Raw genomic sequence first — 23379 nt, forward strand, 5'->3', positions numbered from 1 at the left:
ATTGGGAGAAAGATTCATCAGAGCAATTAAAGAAATTTATAGAGACCAGACTGCAGCAATTGTAGTGAATGATGAACTGACCAAGAAATTGACGATTAGTAAAGGAACAAGACAAGGTTGCCCGTTATCTCCATTGTTGTTCATTTTAGTATTGGAGATTCTGATGATACAAATACGACAAGACGAGGAAATACGAGGAATAAAAATAAAGGACTATTCATACAAGGTTAGAGCATTTGCAGATGACATAATGTTAATTGTAGAAGATCCATTGGAGAACATGCCAAAAGTGATAGACAAGATCAAGGAGTTTGGTGACTTGGCAGGTTTCTTCATTAACAAAAAGAAGTCAAAGATATTATGTAAAAACATGACTAAGCAGAAACAACAATTGTTAATGGAAACAACGGACTGTGAAGTAACTAGTAAGGTGAAATATTTGGGAGTTGAGCTGACTGCAAAAAATATAGATTTGTTCAAGAATAATTATGAAAAATTATGGACTCAGATAGAGAGAGACTTGATCAAATGGAATAGACTGAATTTGTCATGGTTGGGCAGGATTGCAGCAGTTAAGATGAATGTGTTACCAAGAGTAATGTTTTTGCTACAGACAATACCAATCATCAGAGACTCTAAACAATTTGAAAAATGGCAGAGGAAAATATCAGATTTTGTTTGGGCAGGCAAGAAGCCTCGAGTGAAAGTAAAAGTTCTACAAGATGCAAAGGAAAGAGGCGGAATGCAACTGCCCAACCTGAGACTTTACCATGATGCAATCTGCCTAGTTTGGTTAAAAGAGTGGATGACATTAAAGAATAAGAAACTATTAGCCCTAGAGGGATATAAAAAAATTTTTGGATGGCACGCATACCTATGGCATGACAAAGTAAAGGTCAACTCGATGTTCCTGCATCATTTTGTAAGGAGAAGTTTATATACAATCTGGAAGAAGTACAGAATTTACCTACAAGAAGGAACCCCTTTGTGGGTGGTTCCATACGAGGTGATAGATCCGAGAGCTGTTGATAATGAACAACAATGTTTAACGTACAAAGAAATAACTAAAACTGAAGTGTCTAAACTTAGAATAAAGACGCAAGAGGAACTATCACCGAACTACGATTGGTTCCAGTATAGACAGATCAGAGATTTGTATAACTCGGACTCTGTAAAGGGAGGTATACGAACAGAGAATTCGGAACTAGAGCAGACCCTTTTTAAAGAGGACAAGAAAAGAATATCCAAGGTATACCAAGTACTGTTGAAATGGTATACCGAGGATGAGACAGTTAAAACACAAATGGTGAAATGGGCTATAAATTTTAATAAAGAAATAACAATGGAGGCATGGGAATACTTGTGGAAAACTACAATGAAGACAACGACATGTATTAATATTAAAGAGAACATTTTCAAAATGATCTATCGTTGGTACATGACACCAAAGAAGATTGCGCTAGGAAACTTGAACACTTCTAATAAATGCTGGAAATGTAGAAAGCATGAGGGCTCCCTCTATCATATGTGGTGGTCGTGTGAGGTAGCTAGGCAGTTCTGGGGGGAAATAATAAGAGAAATGAGTGAAATTTTACAGTTTCAAATAAATAAGAACCCAGAACTCCTGCTGCTAAACTTGGGAATGGAGGGAATCCCAGCCCACCACAGGACGTTGATATTTTATATGACTGCAGCAGCTAGACTTTTGTATGCGCAGAAATGGAAAGTACAAGAAGTGCCAACTATTGAAGATTGGATCTACAAATTGCTGTATATGGCTGAAATGGACAAGATGACAAGAAAACTGAGATCTGGACTCAGGGCAGTTTAACACAGACTGGGAGAAGCTGAAACAATATCTGGAGAAGAAGTGGGAGGTGGGAGGAAAACTGTGGCAGTTTGAGAACTACTGAAGTACAATAAAAGTATAAAAGAGAGGGGTGACTTTACCGGGGGAGGAAGAGAAATGTGAATTTATAAGCAGTTAGATTAATTAATTGATTGAGATATATATAGATATGTAAAGGTTAATTGATAGAATATTGATAGAGAATAATTAACGGTTTAAACATGAGGATTGAGTAATTAACAATATTTTTTTTTTACTTGATAAGACTTATATGCACCAAACTGAATGTATAGAAGAGTTAAAATGACTGACTATGTGATGAGTTATATAGAAATACTATAAAAAGAAGAAATGATTAATATAGAGAGAACAAATCAAATTGTTTGATTTAAATGTGGGAAATTTTTATGGTTTATGACATACAGAAATATTCAAAACTGGAAAATGGGATAAATTGTTTATCTAAAGAAGTATAGTTTGGATGTTTAGTAAGTAAAAGAGTTAAAGATGTACTGCTTAATATAATGGAGAATATATATTTGTTTTAGATAGAGGAAATTAATAGAAGTAAGGGAAAAGGGACAGAGGGTGGGAAAGCTGTTGGAAGTCAACAAAAGGGGGGGAAAGGGAGGGGGTTAGAAACGAAAAATTAGGGGATAATTGAATGCAATGTAATGTAAAAATATTAATGTTCTAACCCAATAAAAATTTTACAAAAAAAAAAAAAAGGAAAGAAGATTGGTAACAAAATGTCAGAACTGTGGCTAGATAAAATCCTTACTCCAGTCTGCCTTCTGCAATTAGACAAAAGTCCATTGTTTCCAAAAAGCATTTAATGAAGAAAAAGATTATTATAGTCCACTGGCCTGAATGCAATATCCAGGTTGGTACATATGCATTGTTACCAATGCCAGGCAAAGCAAGAGATACATATTAAATATCATAGCTGACCCATCCTCCCCCCACAGTTCTCATAATATTCCCTTTGAAGCTGCAAAAGCGAAAGCTTCCCCAAGGCCGGTTCTTGGTGGAACGTCGGTAGCCAAAACAATGCGGGTCTGTGAGATAGCTGCCTGGGAACCTCTGCACCTGGGGAAAAAAGCATTGAACACTGAAAGGATTAAATATGGAGTCGGTTAAGCATAGGTATACAAAAGAGCGTTCTGATCCTGACACCTTTTATCATATCCTCTTCTCGTATTTGTCTAAGTAGAACTTCCAAAACCATTACAAATAATAATGGGGAGAGTGGACATCCCTGTCTCATTCCTTTTCTTATTTCCAATTTTTTTGTTGTCTCAGAATTAACAACTATCGTTGCAAATTGATTTTTATATATTGCTTTAATTGCTTGCATAAATTTCTCTCCGATCTGCATTCTTTCCATCGTAGCAAACATGAAATCCCAATTCAAATTATCAAACGCTTTTTTGGCATCTACAAAGAAAAAACCAACCTGTTTACCTGGATTCTTATCATAATATTCAATGGTGTTAAATACTATTCTCAAATTGTCTTTTATTTGTCTATCAGGTAAAAAGCCAGCTTGTTCGTCTGCTATAAATTCCATCAACCACACTTTGAGTCTTTCCGCTAATATCTTTGCAAAAATCTTATAGTCATTATTGGTTAATGATATGGGTCTGTAATTTTTTACATTACTTAAATCTAAAACTTCTTTTGGTAATATAATACAATATAATATTTGCTTCATTCCATGTTTCCGGTATCTCCTGTCCTTACAATATCGCGTTCATTACTTTCTGCATCAATTGTTTTAAATCTTCAGCCATTACTTTGTAAAATTTAGCTGGAAGTCCATCTGGTCCTGGCGCCTTTCCCACCTTTGTGGTCTGTATCGCTTCCAAAATTTCCATTGTTGTAATTTCAGCATTTAATTTCTCCTTCAAGTTTATAGACACAGCTGGCATTTTCAGTTTGTCAAAGTACTCTTTTATTGATTTATAATCCACTAATTTTTTCTGGTATAATTTTGCATAATATTTATAAAATGCTCTCTCTATTGAACTTTGGTCATACAACTCTTTTCCACCTTCCTTTATTTTACTTATTATTTTCTTCTCTCTTCTCTTTTTCAACTGCCTTGCTAAGTACTTCCCTGGTTTGTTGGCTCCTTCAAATGACTTTTGTTGCAGTCTTTTCAATTCTCACTCCACTTCTTTATTTTCCATTATTTTTATTTGTTCCTGCAATATTTTAATTTCATGTATCAGTTTCTTTTTACCTGGTCTTTTGTTTAATTGCTGCTCTATTTGCACTATTTTCTCTTGTATTTCCTTTAATTTCCTTTATTTTTCTTGTCTCTCCCGTTTAAATCCATCAAAACCCCTTGAATTACTGCTTTGTATGCATCCTAAACTTTATATATTGGAACTCCTTTATCCATGTTGTCTTGAATAAAACATTTAGTCTCTTTTTTTAATACCTCCAAACTTCCTTGGTCTCCCAACAAATCTTCATTTATTCTCCACCTCCATTTTCTACATTTCATTCCAAATCTCCACATCACTGGATTATGATCTGAGCTAATTTTTGGTAAAATATCTATCTCCTTTGTGGCTACTGCGAACTCTTTAGATGCCCAGATCATATCTATTCTTGAAAACGACCGGTGGCTCGCTGAAAAGTAAGTATATTGTTGAGTTTTGGGATTATATTTCCTCCAAACATCTTCCAGATTTTCTTGCTTTTGTAATTAAAAAAAAAGACTTTGGCAATTTCCCCATTTTATTTTTACTCACAGCTGTTTTTTTATCCATCTGTAAATCCACAACTCCATTCAAATCTCCAGTCAAAATTATTAGTTCATAAGTCCATTGTTCCATTTGACTCATTACTTCCGTAAAAAATTGCTCTTTAGATCCATTTGGTGCATAAATTCCCACTATCAGCGCTTTCTTAGCATTATATTGAAATTCTACTGCCAGGTATCTACCATCTTTATCAGAAACAATTAATTTTGGTTGCAGGTCTTCTCAAATATAAATTACAATTTCCCTCTTTTTTTGCTTTGTTGCCGCAGCAAATTGTTTTCCCAATTTCTTATTTAATAAATATTTTACATCTTGATCTCTTATATGGGTTTCTTGTAAACAAATCAAATTACATCTTTGCTTGGCCAACCAATGAAATATTGCTTTTCTTTTAGAGGGTGAATTTAGTCCATTAACATTCCACGATATTAATTTGTATTCCATATTTAGGATTTACTTGTACTTGGAAAGTCTTTTTCATTGTCCATCAAAAACATATCCATTGCATATTTTGATTTAATCACCTGTCTCGCAGATTGAAATTCAAAACTCAAACCTTCAGGTAACTCCCATCTATATCTGATATTCATAGATTTCAACTTCTGCATTAAATCCCTATATTTTTTCTGCTCTTGCAAGACCTTCCTCAGTAACTCTTTCATTATTCGAATCTTTGTCCCTCCAATCTCCAATGGGGACTGTAACGAAATGGTTTCCAGGGGTGAAATGAGTACCAGTTGATGTTAATCTGTCTTTAAAGAAAGGGGAGGAAATGTTCCCCCTGAGGGTTGATGGGCTGTGGGGCCAGGGAGAGGCCTGCAGGAGTCTTGGTGTGGGACGCCCTTCTTCCTGGACTACAACTCCCAGCTGCCCCGGGCCAAGAAAGGGCGGGAAAAATAAGGGGTGGAGCTGGAATTGAGAGACTCAGCTGATCCTGAGGGAAAAGAGTAAATTAGGCTCCTTCTTGGTTGAAGAAGGAGAGGCTCCTGCTGCTGGGTGAAACCCGGGTGCCTGGGCCCTAAATGTGGAGGGCCTGGGAGGCAGCAGAAAGGAAACAAAAGGTGAACTTTCCCTCAGACCACCAGCCTCTTAAGGTAGAGTAGGGAACAGTGTGGTAGGGAAAGTAGACAGCGGTTCTCTTCAGTTTGATTTTCTGCCCTAAGAGTTCTGAACAGGGGGTCTACCCCTATGTGTTGTGCCTTTACCTGCTTTGTATATAGTGCTCTGTATATAGTTATTAAATTATACTTTTTTGGAATATAAAGGACCTTGTGGTGCTCTGACTACGTAAGCTCCCCCACTTGGCACGCTACAGGAAGGGAGGGAGCCCAGGAGAACTGATCAGGCCAGACCTTGGTGGGTTACCAATTCTCCAGGGCCCACCCAAAGATTGGGGAATTCACTTCCCAGTAGGGAAATTCAGCCAGAGGGGTCTCACTGCCCCTCAGTCAGGCGGTGTACAATTCAGTGAGTGGTGGCAGTGACAAAGAGTGTGAGCCACGCCCACCAGGGACGGTGGGAGGCAGATAGCAGGACTAGCAGGCCATTGACGGCGCCTCAGTTGCCCGGACTGAGAGCCAGCGACCGTTCCGCCACAGGGACTCAAAATGCTTTCTAATAATTTCGTCTTTCATTCTCTTTGTCGTCAGCTGGACAATAATATCCCTTGGCAAGTCCTTTTGTTGTGCATATTTTGAATTAACTCTGTAAGCTATATCCAAATATGTCATCACATCCTCTTCCTTTTGATCCAGCAATTCCGCTATTATTTCTGCCATTTGCTTCAAGGTTGCACCGCCCATTTTTTCCGGGACACCCCTAAAACGCAGTTGTTTTTCCATTGCTTTGCATTCCATCACCACCATCTTATCACACATGCCGGTCGCATCCACTTTTAACCCTTCCGTCTTTTTTTCTACATCTTGTACCTTTTGCTGTGTCACTTGAAGCTCCATCCTTAATTCATCCTTCTGCTTTTTCCTGACCTGTCTCCTGCCGCTCTAGTCACTTCTCACTAATGCTGTAAACAAGCTGCTTCTCGCGATTCTTCAGCTGCTTCCCACGTTCCTCCCCTTCTCGTTGCTATCTCCCCAACCGCAGGTATGCAAAACAATATTCTCTTTTCAATCTTTTTAGCCTTTTCCAAGTTCAAAAGTCACAAATTTACTTCCCACCTCTTTGTAGATTCTTTCCGCTTTAGGTCTCTGTCTCTTAAACTCCTTAGTTTTCGGTCTTTGATTAATAATTCAGTCCGGTAGGGGAGATAGTAATCTCTACTTCTTATTTATAAATTTTTTTATTGGAATTAGAAATATTTTGTCATTTATAACAATCAAATTACTTTAATATTCCAGTTCTAACCCCCTCCCTTCCCCCCCCGTTTGTTGACTTCCAACAGTTTTCCAACCCTTTGTCTATTCTTCCCCTACTCATTTCAACTTATTTTGTCAATTAAACATATACTTTCACACTCTTCTAAGCTAGTCTATTATAACACAGTGCTAAGTCAATTTCCCTTCACTTATCAACTAACTAATACATTCCTGGCATGTTATTCAATAGTAATAATACTGGTAATATTCTCAATATCCTGTACTCTAACTTATTCATTCTAATGTCATCAATAGGGGACAAACAATTTATCCCTCCCTATACATAACTTGAGTACTCATAAGTGATGAATACATTTATAAGTCAACCAATTTAACTTATACTCTATATGTTACTCTTTACTTCCTCTTATATCTCTTATCTTTATAACATAAAGTCAATCAATTTGACTCGTATTCTACACATTTCTAAATATACCTATAAACACAATATACATTCGACATAAGTCAATCAATTTGACCCATGTTCTGCACATTTCTAAATATCGCTATAACCAAAAATACCTTCAGCATAAGTCAATCAATTTAACCTATATTCTATATGCTACTTCTCATTCCCCCCCTTCTTGTATTCATGAATTTTAATTCTGTTAATTCTCAATTACACCCCTATCCGCCAGCAACATAATTAATTGATTAATTTCTATTCTTATATATCACATAATAACTATTACTTAATACTGTATAGAATAATCAAATAGAATAATTGCTTAGTAATTCTTCTTTAACTCTCCTCCCCCCGGTATAGTCACTTCTCTCTTCTTTTGTTTTTCTTCAATAATTTTCATACTGCCACAGTTCTCCTCCCACCTCCCATTTTTTCACCAAATATTGTTTCAGCTTCTCCCAATCTGTGTTAAACTGTCCTGGATCAAGGTCTCTTAGTTTTCTTGTCAGTTTATCCATCTCCGCCATGTACAGCAATTTGTGAATCCAGTCCTCGATAGTTGGCACTTCTTGTACTTTCCACTTTTGCGCATACAAAAGTCTAGCCGCTGCTGTCATGTAAAAAAGCAATGTCCTATGTTGTGCTGGAATATCTTCCATTCCCAAGTTCAGTAGCAAGAGTTCTGGGTTCTTATTAACTTGAAACTGTAAAATCTCACTTATTACTCTTATTATTTCCCCCCAGTACTGCCTGACTACCTCACAAGTCCACCACATATGGTACAAAGATCCTTCATGCTTTTTACATTTCCAGCATTTATTAGACGTATTCACATTCCCTAGCGCAATTTTCTTTGGTGTCAGGTACCAACGATAGATCATTTTATAGACATTCTCTTTAATGTTAGTGCATGTCGTAATCTTCAAAGTATTTTTCCACAAATATTCCCACGCCTCCATTGTTATTTCTTTATTAAAATTTATAGCCCACTTCACCATTTGCACCTTAACTACCTCTTCTTCAGTATACCATTTTAACAACACTTTATAGACTTTTGAAATTTCCTTTTTGTCTTCTTGTAAAATTACTTCCTCCAAGTCCGAGTTCTCCATTCTTATCCCTCCCTTGGCACAATCCGATTTATAAAGGTCTCTGAGCTGTCTATATTGAAACCAGTCATAATTTGGAGACAACTCTTCTTGCGTCTTTATTCTTAATTTAGAAAATTCTATTCGTGTTATCTCCTTATACGTTAAACACTGTTGTTCATTATCAATAGTTCTCGGATCTATCGCTTCATAAGGAACCACCCAGGAGGGAATTCCTTCTTGTAGGTAATCTCTGTACTTTTTCCATATTGTGAAGAGGCTTCTCCGAATGTAATGGTGTAAAAACATAGAGTCCGCTTTTACTTTATCATACCATAAGTATGCATGCCATCCAAATATGTTTTTGTATCCCTCTAAGGCCAGCAATTTGCGATTTTTAAGCATCATCCAGTCCTTCAGCCAAACCAAGCAGATTGCCTCATAGTAAAGTCTTAGGTTGGGCAGTTGCATTCCGCCTCTCTCTTTTGCGTCCTGTAACACTTTCATTTTCACTCGAGGCTTTTTGCCTGCCCAAACAAAGTCCGATATCTTTCTCTGCTATTTCTCAAACTGCTTGGAATCCCGAATAACTGGTATTGTCTGTAACAAAAACATCACTCTTGGCAGCACATTCATCTTGACTGCTGCAATTCTTCCCAACCATGACAAATTCAATCTATTCCATTTAATCAAGTCTCACTCTATTTGAGTCCACAATTTCTCATAATTGTTCTTGAATAGATCTATATTCTTTGCAGTCAGTTCAATTCCCAAATATTTCACCTTATTTGTTACTTCACAGTCTGTTATTTCCATAAGTTGCTGTTGTTTTGGTTTAGTCATATTTTTACACAGTATCTTTGACTTCTTTTTGTTTACAAAAAAACCTGCCAAATCTCCAAATTCTGTGATTTTTTCTATTACCCTTGGCATGTTTTCAATTGGATCTTCCACAATTAACATTATATCGTCTGCAAATGCTCTGACCTTATAGGAAAAGTCTTTTATCTTTATTCCACGGATTGCATTATCTTCTCGGATCTGTATCATCAAAATTTCCAAAACCATTATAAACAACAGTGGAGACAACGGGCAACCTTGTCTTGTACCTTTGCCTATAGTCAATTTCTTAGTCACCTCGTCATTCACCACAATTGCTGCACTCTGGTCTCTGTAGATTTATTTTACTGCTCTCATAAATCTTTCTCCCAACTGTAGCTGTTCCATAGTGGCGAACATAAAATCCCAGTTCAAATTGTCAAATGCTTTTTCAGCGTCCACATAGAAGAACCCAACCTCCTTATCACAACGCCTATCATAATATTCAATAGCATTTATAACTGTCCTTAAATTGTCTCTGATTTGTCTATTCGGTAAAAAACCAGCTTGTTCTTCCCCAATAACTTCGGATAGCCATCCCTTTACTCTTTCCGCTAAGATCTTCGCAAAGATCTTATAGTCATTGTTAAGTAAGGAAATAGGTCTGTAATTTTTGACGTTAGTCAAGTTCTGTCCTTCTTTAGGGATCAATGATATATTAGCTTCACTCCAAGTATCTGGAATTCTTTGGTCTCTCATAACACCATTGATCACTTCTTTTAGGAATGACACCAGTTCATTGACCATTACCTTATAAAATTTAGCTGTGAGTCCATCAGGCCCTGGCGCCTTACCCAGATTTGTTGACTGTATTGCCTTCCTTATCTCTTCCTCTGTCACTTCACTATTCAGTTTATTTCTCCAATCTTCCAAGATCACTGGGAGCCTCATTTTCCCCAGATATGTCGCTATTGAATCTTTATTCACCTCTTTTTTATTATACAATTTAGCGTAAAATTTGTAGAAGGCTCTACTAATAGCAGTCTGTTCCAGATATACTTTATTATCCTCACATATTTTATTTATTGCCTTCTTCTCCTTTCTCTTCTTCAATTGCCATGCCAAATATTTCCCAGGTTTATTTGCTCCTTCAAACGACTTTTGATTCATTCTCTTCAGATTCCATTCCAGTTCTTTATTATTCATTGCTGTCAACTGTTCTTGTAAAATTTTAATGTCTTGGTAAACTTTCTTCTTCCCTGGTCTTTTCTTTAGTAGTATTTCTTTGGCTTTTATTTTCTCTGTAATCTCCTGTCTCTTCTCCTCTTGTTTTTTCCTGGTTCTTCCGTTTAAGTCCATTAGTATGCCTCTAATTACTGCCTTATAGGTATCCCATACCTTGTTGATTGGTACTTCTCGATTCATGTTGTATTGTATGAAGAACTTAGTTTCCCTTCTCAACATCTCCAAGTTTTCTCCCTCTTGCAACAAGTCCTCATTTATTCTCCATCCTTTCCTCTTAGTTCTTTTCCCAAACTTCCACATAATTGGATTGTGATCTGAGCCTACCATAGGCATTATTTCCACCTCTTTAGTCCATAACACTAAGTCCTTTGAGGCCCAGATCATGTCGATTCGTGATAAAGTAGAGTGTCTTGCGGAGAAAAATGTGAATTGTCTGCCCTTGGGATTCTGTATTCTCCATACATCTTCCAAAGTTTCCTGCTGCATTAATGCAAAAAAAGTTTTTGGTAGTAGTCCTCTTTTCTTTTGTGCAGTTGCTGATTTCTTGTCCTGCTCCAAATTTGTAACTCCATTGAAGTCTCCTGCAAGAATTATCTGGTCGTAAGAAAGTTCATCTAATTGCTTCCTCAAATCCTCAAAGAAGCTTTCTTTTGCTCCATTAGGTGCATAGATTCCAATCACCAGCACTTTCTTTAAATTCCATGTACATTCCACCGCTAAAAATCTGGCTTCTGGGTCCTTAAACACTAACTTTGGCTGCAGCTCCTCTCTAATATACAAGACCACTCCCCTTTTTTTCTTTTTTGTGGCCGCTGCAAAATGAGTGCCCAATTTGCTCAGTTTTAGATATTTTACATCCTGTTTTCTAATATGAGTCTCTTGTAAACAAACAATATCACATTTCTGTTTTAATAGCCAGTGAAAAGTACTTTTTCTCTTATTGGGTGAATTAAGTCCATTTACATTCCAAGATATAACCTTACATTCCATATTCATAGCCTTGTTGCTGGTAAGTCCTTTTCATTGCCCCTCATAAACTTTTCCATTTCAAATTCAGATCTGATGCGCTTTTTCACTCCTCCAAACTCAAATGCCAGTCCTTCCGGTAATTCCCATCTATACCTTATTTTCATGTCCTTCAAAATTTGGACTAAGGCTTTATATTTTTTCCGATCAAGCAACACCGATCTAGGTAACTCCTTCATAATAATCACCGTCTTGTCATCAACCTCCAATGGGTCTTGGAATTGCTTGCTCACAATCATTTCTTTCATATTTCTGGTTGTAAATTGCACAATCACGTCTCTTGGTAACTTCCTCTGGGTCGCAAGTCTTGAGTTTATACGATACACCACATCTAGGATAGCCACGATTTCTTCTTCTTCCTTCCCCAGGTATCCAGCTAACACTTCAGCAACTTGCTCTTGAGCTGTCTTCCCCCCCATCTCCGGCAAACCGCGAAACCTTAGCTGCTTTTCCATATACTTGCTCTCCGCAATAGCCATTCTGCCCCTCATCGTCCTCATATCTGTCTGTTGCGTGTCTGAGAGATTCTCCATTGCCTTCTCCACCACGTTAACTTTTTGCTGTGTTGCTTCCATTCCCTTTTTCATTTCTGCCAATTCACTTTTAACTGTCTCTTTAACTTCTTTGATCTCTTTCACCAGCTCCTGCTGGACCTTTAACATTTCCAAAAATCTTTTGTCTAAATTTTCCATAGCCGTCTGCCACTCTTTTTTCGACATCGTGGGGCTTGACTTGCCTCGCTCCCACGAGTCTGCTCGTTTCCTTAACTCCGTGGCGCTTGGCTAAGTGTCCCTTTAATTTAATTTAATTCAAATGTCCCGGTTTCAAAAGGAAAAAAAAAGCACTTACAAAGTCCAAAATGCCGGGCGTCTTTTCTCTATGGTTTTTCTATATTTTTGTAATCCAATATGGCATACTTCCTCTTCTGCTGAAGCCCGTGCCCTTCCCTCTTCAAAGATGGCGATTGCCCTCTTCCTGTCTGCCTTAGGGCCGTCTCTCTCCAGCAGCTCTATCACAATTACGTACTTCCTGTTTCCCGTCTCCTCACAGCAGCTCTCGCGATGGTAGAAGCTTTCTCACAGTCTATTATCTCCTCACAACCACAGGTATGAACAACAATCCTCCAATTTCTCTAATTACTTCTTTTAGCTTAGTCCTTTTACTAATCTGTTTCTTGCCGAGTCTTCCTCTACTTTTAATCAAACTGTTGCAGTTTAAAAGTCCCCTTTAATGCTTCTTTACTTTAAGTAATTTGTCCCATTTCAAGAGATAGTGATCTTTACCTTTTCAAACGTCTTTCTGGGTTGTAATCACTGCTTCAAACTCAGGTTCTCTTTCACCTTCTTTCCTCCTGTTGATGCTTGGGCATGTAGATCTTATGCCAGCCGTCACTGGCCCCAGAACTGCCGCAGAGATATAGGCCAACCTGTCTTAGGGTGGGACCTCAAGGGACAGGGGAGAGTCCGTTGCGCAGAACCCCCCCTCGCCCGAGATCAACGCGCCCTGAGGTACTTGAGCGTTCAAAGCCTGTTCTCTGCCTGAGGACAGGGGACCGCGGGCTTGTTTGCCCCTGCCGGTCACTAAAAACGGCAGCCCGGTCAGCTCTGCTCCCAGAGCTGTGTTAGACCTCCATGGATCCCAAACAGGAAGTCTCAGTAATCTCTACTTCTTATACTCCTTTTGGGTTGTACTCACTGTTTCTTTTGTTCAAATCTGCTAAAATCCATTTCTGAGGCTTGGGGCATGACAGTCCTGTGCCAATTAAATGACTCCAAAAGCTGCTGCAGAGATATTAGCCGCCCTTCTAGGAGGGGACCTCAAGGCTGAGAGGAGAATCCTTAATTCAGAAACCCCCCTCGCCAAGATCACTCACTCTTAGGGCCACAAAGCGTTCTTGCCTGATTCTTGCCTGAAATCAGGGGGCTGTGGGTGATCAAGGCACCTCGCCAGCCAAAAAACAGCACCTCGGTTGATCCAGCTCCCTGGATCACGTCAGACTGCCATAATCCCCAACCGAAGTCTGAAACTGACTTATATTTTGTATCTTGGTTTGTTACTCATTAAGTTGGGTGTTTACTCTGTGGTTTAAAGAGGTGTGATTTGTTGAAGCTAGCCCTTGCACTTTAGAATTCAAAATTGACTAAGCATTTTTGCACCTTGTGTATTGTTTTTGTATGATGCTGCTAGCTGCTTCACATACTGCACCTTCTATGTATTGACTGTTGCCAGCTTTATAAACATTTAGAGTTTGTTTTGAATTGACTTTGAGTCTTGTATAAAGACTGCTTGATAATTTGTTACATTGTATCTTTAATTAGAATAGTAAGTAAGTCACGGTTTACTTTTATTTCGGATATGCTTCTCCCATGACTCTTTCTGTATTGGGAAAATTAAACTAACAGCAGTGGCAGCGAGCCATGCTGAGGACAAGGTAATGAATTATTAAGCTGCAAAGGAATGCAGATGTGCTCCTCCCTAGAGCCCACCGCAGGCTAATTAAACCAAAGGGCCATTCTCCCCAAGAATTTTGGAGCCTTTCCCCTGAATAATCTGACCTTAATGAATGACCCAGTTGCCAAGACAATCAGCAATAGGCTGACCCCAGCTAGTTCCTCCCCTTATCTTAGTGACTGTACAGGAAGGTTTCTGCCCTCTCCTTAAACTTGTTATTCACCCAGCCTTAGCACTCTGTTTCTCCAAACCTCCTCCAGGAAGCATTTTTAATGTTGATACAAACCAGGAAAACTCCCCATTTCAATATCAGCCTCCTCCTCACTTTAAACTTTGGTGATTCTCCAGAATTAGAGTTTCTGATAGCCTTAATGCAAAGCAGGATCTATCAGGTGATCAGCTTTATCACAGATCCATCACCCTCCCGGAGACAGCCATTGTTCCTCCTGGTCTTTTGTTTGTCAGACTATGGCATCCCAGTTAGCCAGAGTCTGTCTTCCTCCCTTCTGCAAGAAGCCAAGGTCTCTTGATTTCAAAAGGTTTATTTGAAAGACAGCATACAGGCCCAGATGTCCACATTCCAGGACCAGGGAGATCCTGGCTGAGCACAAACTTTGTTAGGAATGAGTTACAAAATGAAAGTTGTTACAGATCAAAACCTCCGTTCCCAGCCTCCCCCCAGAGTTCACATTGCTGGGTGCTCTTCTGTGGGAAAGCTGGTCCGTCAAGGTCGACTTTGGAGAAAAACAGATAGGACGCAGTATCCTCTCCCATGGAAAGTGCGGTCACGGCTTGCTAGACCTGGAGGGAGAGAGAGACTGAACAACTACCTAAATTAACATGGTGTGACTTAGGTTAAGTTCTCTTAGCATGACAGATCCTGACATTGTTCACTCATCGTTGTCCCACCTTATGACCAGCACAATCCAGATCATGAACATCTGGGCCATAAATATTGCCACCAAATCCCCAACAGTTTGCAGCAGTTTTTCCAGCTGTGTGGCACAGGTTCCTTGGAGCTGCAAGCTGGTCTCTGTCTCTATGTTCCTTTTTTCTGCTCTCCACATCAGGACTCTACAGGATTTCCACCCTCTGCAGGACAAGTTGTAAGGTTGTATGCTTTCATCCCCCACCCTGTTTATTGTTTAGGTGTTAGATGTTAAGTCTAGCATTTTTATTCTGTGTGTGTTTGTAGGCGTGTTTGGATTCTTGTGGGCCTCTTGCCATTCCCCTGTTCTATTAGTTTCTCAATAAAGATTTAAATTTTATTCTATTTTTTGCCTACTTATTTCTGGGAACCTCTCCACTCTACCCAGATCTGACAACCTGGTATACCTAGGCAGGATCCTATAATTTGCCCAGCTGCATATGTCCATACTCGAAATACTGAAAAGGAGGATGCTCCAATTGTCGAGGAGCAGACACATGTAGACTATTTGGGTAACATATACCACCTGTTCTATAATCCATCTATCTGGTAATTGCCCCCCCCCGCTTCATCCAAAGAGCTCAAGGGAAACAGCATTGTTTTTCCTTTCCAGATATATCCTCACAACAACCCTGTGAGGTAAGTTGGACTGAGAGTGCATGAGTCACAGAGCAAGCATCATGGCAGAGTGGGTATTTGAAACTGGGTCGCCTAGTCCCCAGCTCGATACTCAAACCCTTACTCTCCAGAGTATCATGTTCTTCTGAATGCATGAACTTCCTGAAGTCAATTGCTACTCAGGAGCAGGGACATGGTAAGATGGGCAGTGCTTACTGTGTTTACAGCAAGAGCCTTTTACTCCAGAGAGATCTCGAAAGGCATGCCAAATTGTATGCACGCTCTCTGAATATAAAAATTGAACTCTAATTGTTGGATGTAAGCTCGACTGGGTTTGGATTAACAGTTAGAGTTATATTCATTAATCTGGATGGGGGGAGAAGAGACAGAATGTCACAACACACCCCAGTTCAGTAGTCAAGCAGAACAGGTGAGAGTATGGCAGCCATTTAGAAAGCACAGCAGCTGATCCCCGTCACTTAGCAGCGAAGAAAAAGGCAATGCAACCAACTGCAGCAGACGCGAGAGCAAGAGAGGCAATGATTGATCCCAAAGTCAGGGTCCCAAAGGACAATGTAGAACCTGCAATTATACAGAATGATTAAACTTAAAGCTTGATCATATTTTAACAGCTCAACTACTACTAAAGACACCATCCATAAATGTATTATGGTCCATTTGCTGTACATACAGCTTCTGGGATGAAAATATTTCCTAAGGGAAATAAGCCTGAAATTCATGACTTTTGAATCAGGCAAAAGACAAGTCAAATAAAGCACAGAAGTAGAGCTGGGGCAAAGGCAAATATCATGCTTAGGCTTTCAGGGAGAGAATAAGGGGCAGATCTTAGTGGTCAAGTACCGATACAGGCCTTGTTTCTACCCATAATTCTCAAATGAGACAATATGTTTTAAGAGACAAAAGAGTGAGCTACAGTAATTGGGATGACTATGGCCATTTCCACACAGCCCGTCGTTCCTGCCCTTTTTCTGCTTTAGGTGTGTGTTTTGCTGAGTCACTCTGAAAACTCATCCGCCACACACACTCCCCACAAGCACTTACCTTGTGCTGTGAGGTTGCAGGACAGCCCCCAAACAGTCCCTGACAAAAGCATTGTAGCCTGAAATCGCCCGCTTCCCTTTCAATTTTTTTTTTAACTAGGTACATGTACAATTGCATTCAGCTTGTTTTGCAAGGAGGCTCCCATGGCAGAACAGAAAGGGAAAGAGCTTCAGGGGAAGAACTGGGCAGACTTGGGAGGATTTTTCAGAGTGCTTTAAGTGTTCTGTGATGGATTCGGCTTAAAAATGCTGGGATTGCCGGGTACTACATCCAGTGGGAGACCAGTGGATGCTTAAACAGCAGCAAGGAGGGGAGAAAGATTGACATGTTCCTTCTCCCTTCTGTGGCAAGCCTGAAATGGCAGTTGGTATTGGAATGATGAGCTGACAGTTGGTGTTAACAGAATGAGGGGCTGATAATTGGAGCAAACTGAAGAGTAGGGAGTTGCAGCCTGGCATCTAACTTTTGCTGAGACAGAAGAGATCTGGGAGCTTGCAGTGTGCTAAAGAGTAGAAAGGAGGAGTAGGAGTAGGAGTCTCCCCTTTGAACAGGGGTATAGCTTTGGTATAACTCCTGCCCAGTATCTGAAAGGGTTTTGACTCAGTGGAGCACCCTGAGATCTGCAATAAAAGGGCGAATGTGCTGTGAATGTGTGCAAAATTGGAGCACCTAATTGTGAAGGAGTATCAAACAAGGAAAGAACTCGCTTTAAAGATTTTAAGTCTGATAACACTAACCTCTCTCATCCCAGTCAACAGTAAAGATGGGCATAAGCCAAAATACAAACAAAATTCGTGATGAACCAGGCCAGTTTGTGGTTTGTGAATCAGTGGTTCATCAGATCCCATTTCTGACAAACCGCCACGAACTTTAGGCTAGTTCATTTGGTTCGTTTTTCAGTTCATCACTGCAGACACCTGGTCCCGATTATTTATTTATTTATTTATTTGATTTATACCCCGCCCTCCCCACAGATGGGCTCAAAGCGGCTAACAACATTAAAAATCACAAAAACATAAAATCAATAATATATTTTTTTAAATCATTAAAATAGTCCAGGAGCAGGCTATTTAAACAAATATTGGGAGTCTGTATACGGGCATAGCAGATGGCTGAGGGCAGCCCCAGAAGAAGCGGTGGTCTTAGATGGAAGAAGGAGGATACCTGCTGGCACTCAGCCAAAGGCCTGGAGGAACATCTCCGTTTTACAGGCCCTGCGAAACTGTAATAGGTCCCGCAGGGCCCGGATCTCCAGTGAGAGAGCATTCCATCAGGCCGGGACCAGGGCAGAAAAAGCCTTGGTCCTGGTTGAGGCCAGATGGATGTCCTTCAGGCCGGAGAACACCAGGAGTTGCTTGTTTGCAGAGCGCAACACCCTGCAGGTGATGTAATGGAAGAGGTGGTCCCGCAGGCATGCAGGTCCCAGTCCATGAAGGGCTTTAAACACCAAGGTTAACACCTTGAACCGGATCTGGAACTCCACTGGGAGCCAGTGCGGCTGGCACAGCACAGGATGAATGTGCGTTTGGATTGGCGTTCCAGTAAGGACATGTGCCGCTGCATTTTGGACCAGCTGTAACTTCTGGGTCAGGCCCAAGGGCAGCCCAGCATAGAGTGAATTGCAGTAGTCTAGCCTGGAGATGACCGTTGCATGGATTACTGTGGCCAGGTCCCGGGGCGAAAGATAGGGCACCAGTTGCCTGGCCTGTCAAAGATGAAAAAGGCAGACCTGGCAATGGTCGTGACCTGGGCCTCCACTGAAAGTGTGGCATCCAATGTCACACCCAGGCTCCTCACCATCAGTGAAGGTTTCAATTGTACCCCATCAAGGGCTGGGAGCTGGGTCCCCAGCTCGATTGCCCCACGACCCAGACATAGAACCTCCGTCTTCAGGGGATTCAATTTCAGACGACTCTGATGTAACCATGCCGTCACAGCCTCAAGACCCTTGGCCAAAGTATCCAGAGCGAGATCAGACTGGCCATCCATCAGCAGATAGAGCTGAGTGTCATCCGCATACTGGTGACAACCCAGCCCAAAGCTGCGGGCTAACCGGGTGAGGGGGCACATATATATGTTAAATATCATCAGGGAAAGAATCGCCCCCTGAGGGATGCCGCATACCAAAGAATGGTGAACGGACATCTGTTCCCCATGTGCCACCTTCTGACCTGGTTGCGAAGGAAGGAGTTCAGCCATTGCAGGGCTGTTCCACGAATCCCCACATCGGCAAGGTGGTGGGTCAGAAGATTATGATCAACCATGTTGAATGCTGCTGTAAAATGTAAAAGTATCAGCAGGGCCAACCCGCCCTGGTCCAGGTGTCGTTACAGATCATCTGTGAGGGCAACCAGAGCTGTCTCTGTACCATGGCCAGGCCTGAAGCCTGGAATGGATCCAGGATAGAGGCATCATCCAGGAATACCTGTAGCTGTTCCGCTACCGTCCTCTCAATTACCTTACCCAGGAACGGAAGATTTTAAACTGGGCAGTAATTGGCTGGATCAACAGGATCCAGTGATGGTTTCTTTAATAAGGGCCAATCAGTTTCAATCAGTTTCCTAGGAAACAGGGGATGGACTTCCTGCAGACCTTCTGCTGACTTGGAAGTAACCGTCTGCTGGCCCGGAAGTGGTGATTTGCTGGCCCAGAAGTGACATTTTCACGAACCAAAATGAACTAATTCGTGAATCGGGGCAGGTTTGTGAAAGTTCATGATTTGTGAAACATGACAAACCACGAACCACACGGTTTGGTTTTTTTCTGGTTTGTGCCCTAAGAAACCATACTAAGTGTTTTGTGCCTTACACCAATGAAGTAATCTGTGCAAAAACCTCTAAGTTACTTCAGTTTTAAAGTACCTGCCTACATTCCTACCTATCCAGCCTACTTGTAAATAAAACTTCTGTTTCCTTTTAAAATTCCATAAGACTTGTGTACCAGTTTCTTTTTAAGGGAAATGCAAACCCCTGGGCCGATTCCAGACAGCCCTCCCCATGCCGAAACGTTGCGCGTCGTCGCGTGGAAAACACGAAATATTTTACGTTTTCCGCGCGACGACGCGTGACGTTTCGGCATGGGGAGGGCCGTCTGGAATCGGCCCTGATCTTCCCTCTACTTAGACTTGGCTGGGTAACATCACAACCTAAACGTTCCTTTTGAGTGGGACAATAATGAAAGTTGAAGCTACAAACACAACCACTCTTGTAAAGTCTTCCCAGCCCAGGAAACAGCTTCATACGCTTTTGGAGGAGAATTTTACCTCAGAGTAGGGGAAGGTCAGCCCAAGCTTGAATTAGCCAAGGATGTGTGACAAAGATGACAAGGAATGCAAAAGATCTGCACTGTCAACCCACAGCAAGAGAAAACATCAATGAAAGTGCAGTCCCAGAAAAAATGCTGAAAAAACGGTTACAAAACAATATGCAAACGTTTTGCAAACATAGACATGAAGAAGCCTGGGGAAAAGTTGCCAGAATACTGAGGGTGGACTGTACCTGAAAGGACATATGGAAATAGCCTATTTCTAATCTAGTCCTTATTTTCCTTTTGCATTTAGCAAGGGTTAATTCCTACTTGCTGTCCAGTAGTGGAGGAGGAGGGCCTTAGGAGCAAGTGGAGATTCCAACAGGCTAGCAGAAGAGTCGTAATCATGCAGAGGGGCCATTGAGGCAAATTGGCCTCTTCGCATCAGGGTGTCTATATAACCACCATGGTTACTGTGCCCATGGGGACACTCTTGCAAGTTGGCACCATCACAGGAATTACAGCAGATGAGTATACATCCCACGCATAGGCCAGTGACCCCAGATACTTCTGAGGCACTTGGTTTGTAGTTCTGTAGATTAGAATGCCCAATGCAACATGGTGATCATCAGGTGTTCTGATCAGGGCATGCTCTGGGGTTGTATGGTTGCTTAATTCCTCCTGATGTGGCATGTGAAGGCCAAGGGGGGAACAGAAAGGGAAAAGACTAGTTTTATGTTTGCCTCTCTAACTGGCAGCAATGGAAGGAACACACAGAAGGGAAGTCTTGGAGAGCTGATTACTTAAACTGCCTAATATAAAATAATGGAATAGGAACAAATGTTTTTCATGTGCACCATTATGTTTACGCAGGTAAGCACTAATTTATGGCAGTTTTTACACTGCTTACAGGCCATGGAACATCGCACCAAGCTCCCGGAACGACAGCTTCTTCCTGGCGCGATTTCGCAGTTCTCACGTGAAATCGCACCAGGAAGATGCTGTCGTTCCGGGAGCTTGGCGCGATGTTCCGTGGCTGGTAAGCAGTGTGAAAATGGCTTATGTGAATTATTAAAAAGGGGTAAAACCCATTGCCATGGAAAAGTGGCACTTTATTGTATAATTAAGTCAATGGAATGGGGATACTATAATGATTAATTAGACCGTACACATGCATAGTAGCTAGTCAGTCTGACAGTGAGCGCTCGGGAGACTGGATAGCTCCACAATAGCTATCTGGTCATAGCTTTGAGAGAAGAACACTAGTTAGATGAGTTGGGTTTACAATAACTGACCTGGAAGTTGTTGTGATAGGGGGAAATCTTAGATTGGATGGAATGTGGGTAGCCTCTACCAGGCCTGTTTTTGTTGATGAGTTTTAGAAGGGAGGACTGATGTGCAGAAATTATTTGGACCATTGTTGGAATGGAAACAGTAGATGGGGTGGCAGAGCAATAGCTGGTTGGCCTGGGCTGTGAATGGGAAACAGGATGCACAATACATGGAATTAATTGAGCTTCTTGTTGGAACAAGGACCATTGGACTCCACTTAAGCTCTCACGATGGCTATCTGGGTTTTGTGCCTTTCAATGAATAACTGTGCACAGTTTAAGCCAGGGTTCAGCATTTTTAAAGATGTGCCAATAATGTTAGGATTTAAACTAACATCTGAACTAGTGATTTCAAAGACCCAACCCTTGTGAAATCTTCACAGATGCTTCTGCGGAGAAGTACCCCCAATGATACATTAGCTTTTTGAAAAGGAAATAATTGGGGAAAGTTAGCACATCTTTCGTTATTTACCAGAACTGGCAGGACTTGTGAAATATTACTTATATCAGTGCATGGGTCCCACTACTCTGCTTTTAAAATACATTCTAAAGAAAAAGAACAACTTCTGAAACACAGTTTTATCTTTACTTATGTTGCTTAAATTCCTTTTGCTCATTTGCCTCTGAATAAATAAGACAAGTTTGGCTAGTCATCTGCATCTTCTTGACTTCTGATGTACCTCCTGAGAATGCCAAATGAGCAGAACATTTTTCTGCCTGCCACCTGGAGCTTTATCCAAGAAAAAAAAATGTGCATAGTTTCTAAAGAAAGCTGAATTATTTAGAAAAGTGAGAAACTACACAAGTCTGTGCAGTTGGTCAAAGTTTTTCAGTGCTGAAGAAACAACACAAGGAAGCATGTTTGAATATATTGTTTTCCCCAAAAATGAAGATCTGTACTTAGCAATTCTCTTGTAGATTCAGACTCTGTCCATGTATCAGCCATCAGGTAATGCGATTTCTATAGCAATAGGAAACGCCACGATGCCAGGAACTCATGAGACATCTGGAAAGTCCATTTCATTATTGCTAGCATGATGGTCAAGACACTAGGTTTCAGCAATGGCACATTTGTTTCCCAAATGTTCCAGCTGAGAAACATACTTGGGACAATCCCACCAAACACCAAACGGTTGGCTGGGTGGCCAATGTTTTATACAGACATAGCAGCTTCCTCCTCTATCATTAGGCACCCTTCTGCAATACAGTGAATAAACATGCTTTCATGACAGCCACTCTTTTTGCTTGCTGTACAATGTGTGTACAAATATACACAGTCATCTCAGATTCTGTATATGCAACACTACAGAGCTCTTTTACCTCCTCTCAATGCTCCCTGGCAGAGCATGCATTGTCTTTGTATACGGGAGCATTATATTTTTCATCTGGCTCTCGGCCTGGTTTTGGGGCTCAGTCAGCATTGGCCAGTGTGATAGACCGTACCTTCTTTCAGCTGAAGATGGATAATGCAGCCTTTCTCATTCTGTTCGATTTATCTTCAGTTTTCAGTCTATCTTCAGATCTATCTTCTGTCCACCATGCAGTTGTATGAAACGCCTAGAAACAACAGTGAGGAGTGAAGGGAGTTGGGCTCTGGTGGATTCGGTTACTTTTGCCAAACCAGACTCAACATAGAAAAGAAATCAACGGCTTCATGGTTTATACGTTGGAGTGCTGCAGGGCTTTGTCATTTCACAGTTGCTTCTAGGTATCTATGGTAGGCTGCTAGAAGAGATCATCTGTAATGTTGGGGTTGGGTGTCATTGATATGCTTATATTCCATTGACTAAACCTCTTGAAGTGGCTGATTCCATCGTGGGCTTGATGCTGTGGTTAAGTAGCTAAAGGAGAAAATACTAGAGGTTAATTGTTGTGTTTCAATAGTTGTAGTTTGTTCATTGTTGATGTTTAGAAGTTTGTCCCATTAGGAAGACTGTAGTCTGTTGCTGGGCAGACGAGAGTCTTTGTTACTGAAAGGAAAAAGGAGAATAGACAAAGATACAGAAGACGGAAGAAAAAGTAGGGCAGGGCTAAAAGTAGGGGGAACAGGTTTCCCACTTCAGTGGCACTGCATTGGCCCACCAAGAGCCAGTGAGGGGGGGGGGGAATGTTAAAAAAGAGACTTTGTACCAAGAGTGCAACATCACTTCCTGTGAATACCTGG

The sequence above is a fragment of the Eublepharis macularius genome, chromosome 3 (genome assembly GCF_028583425.1).
Source record: "Eublepharis macularius isolate TG4126 chromosome 3, MPM_Emac_v1.0, whole genome shotgun sequence".
NCBI lineage: Eukaryota > Metazoa > Chordata > Lepidosauria > Squamata > Eublepharidae > Eublepharis > Eublepharis macularius.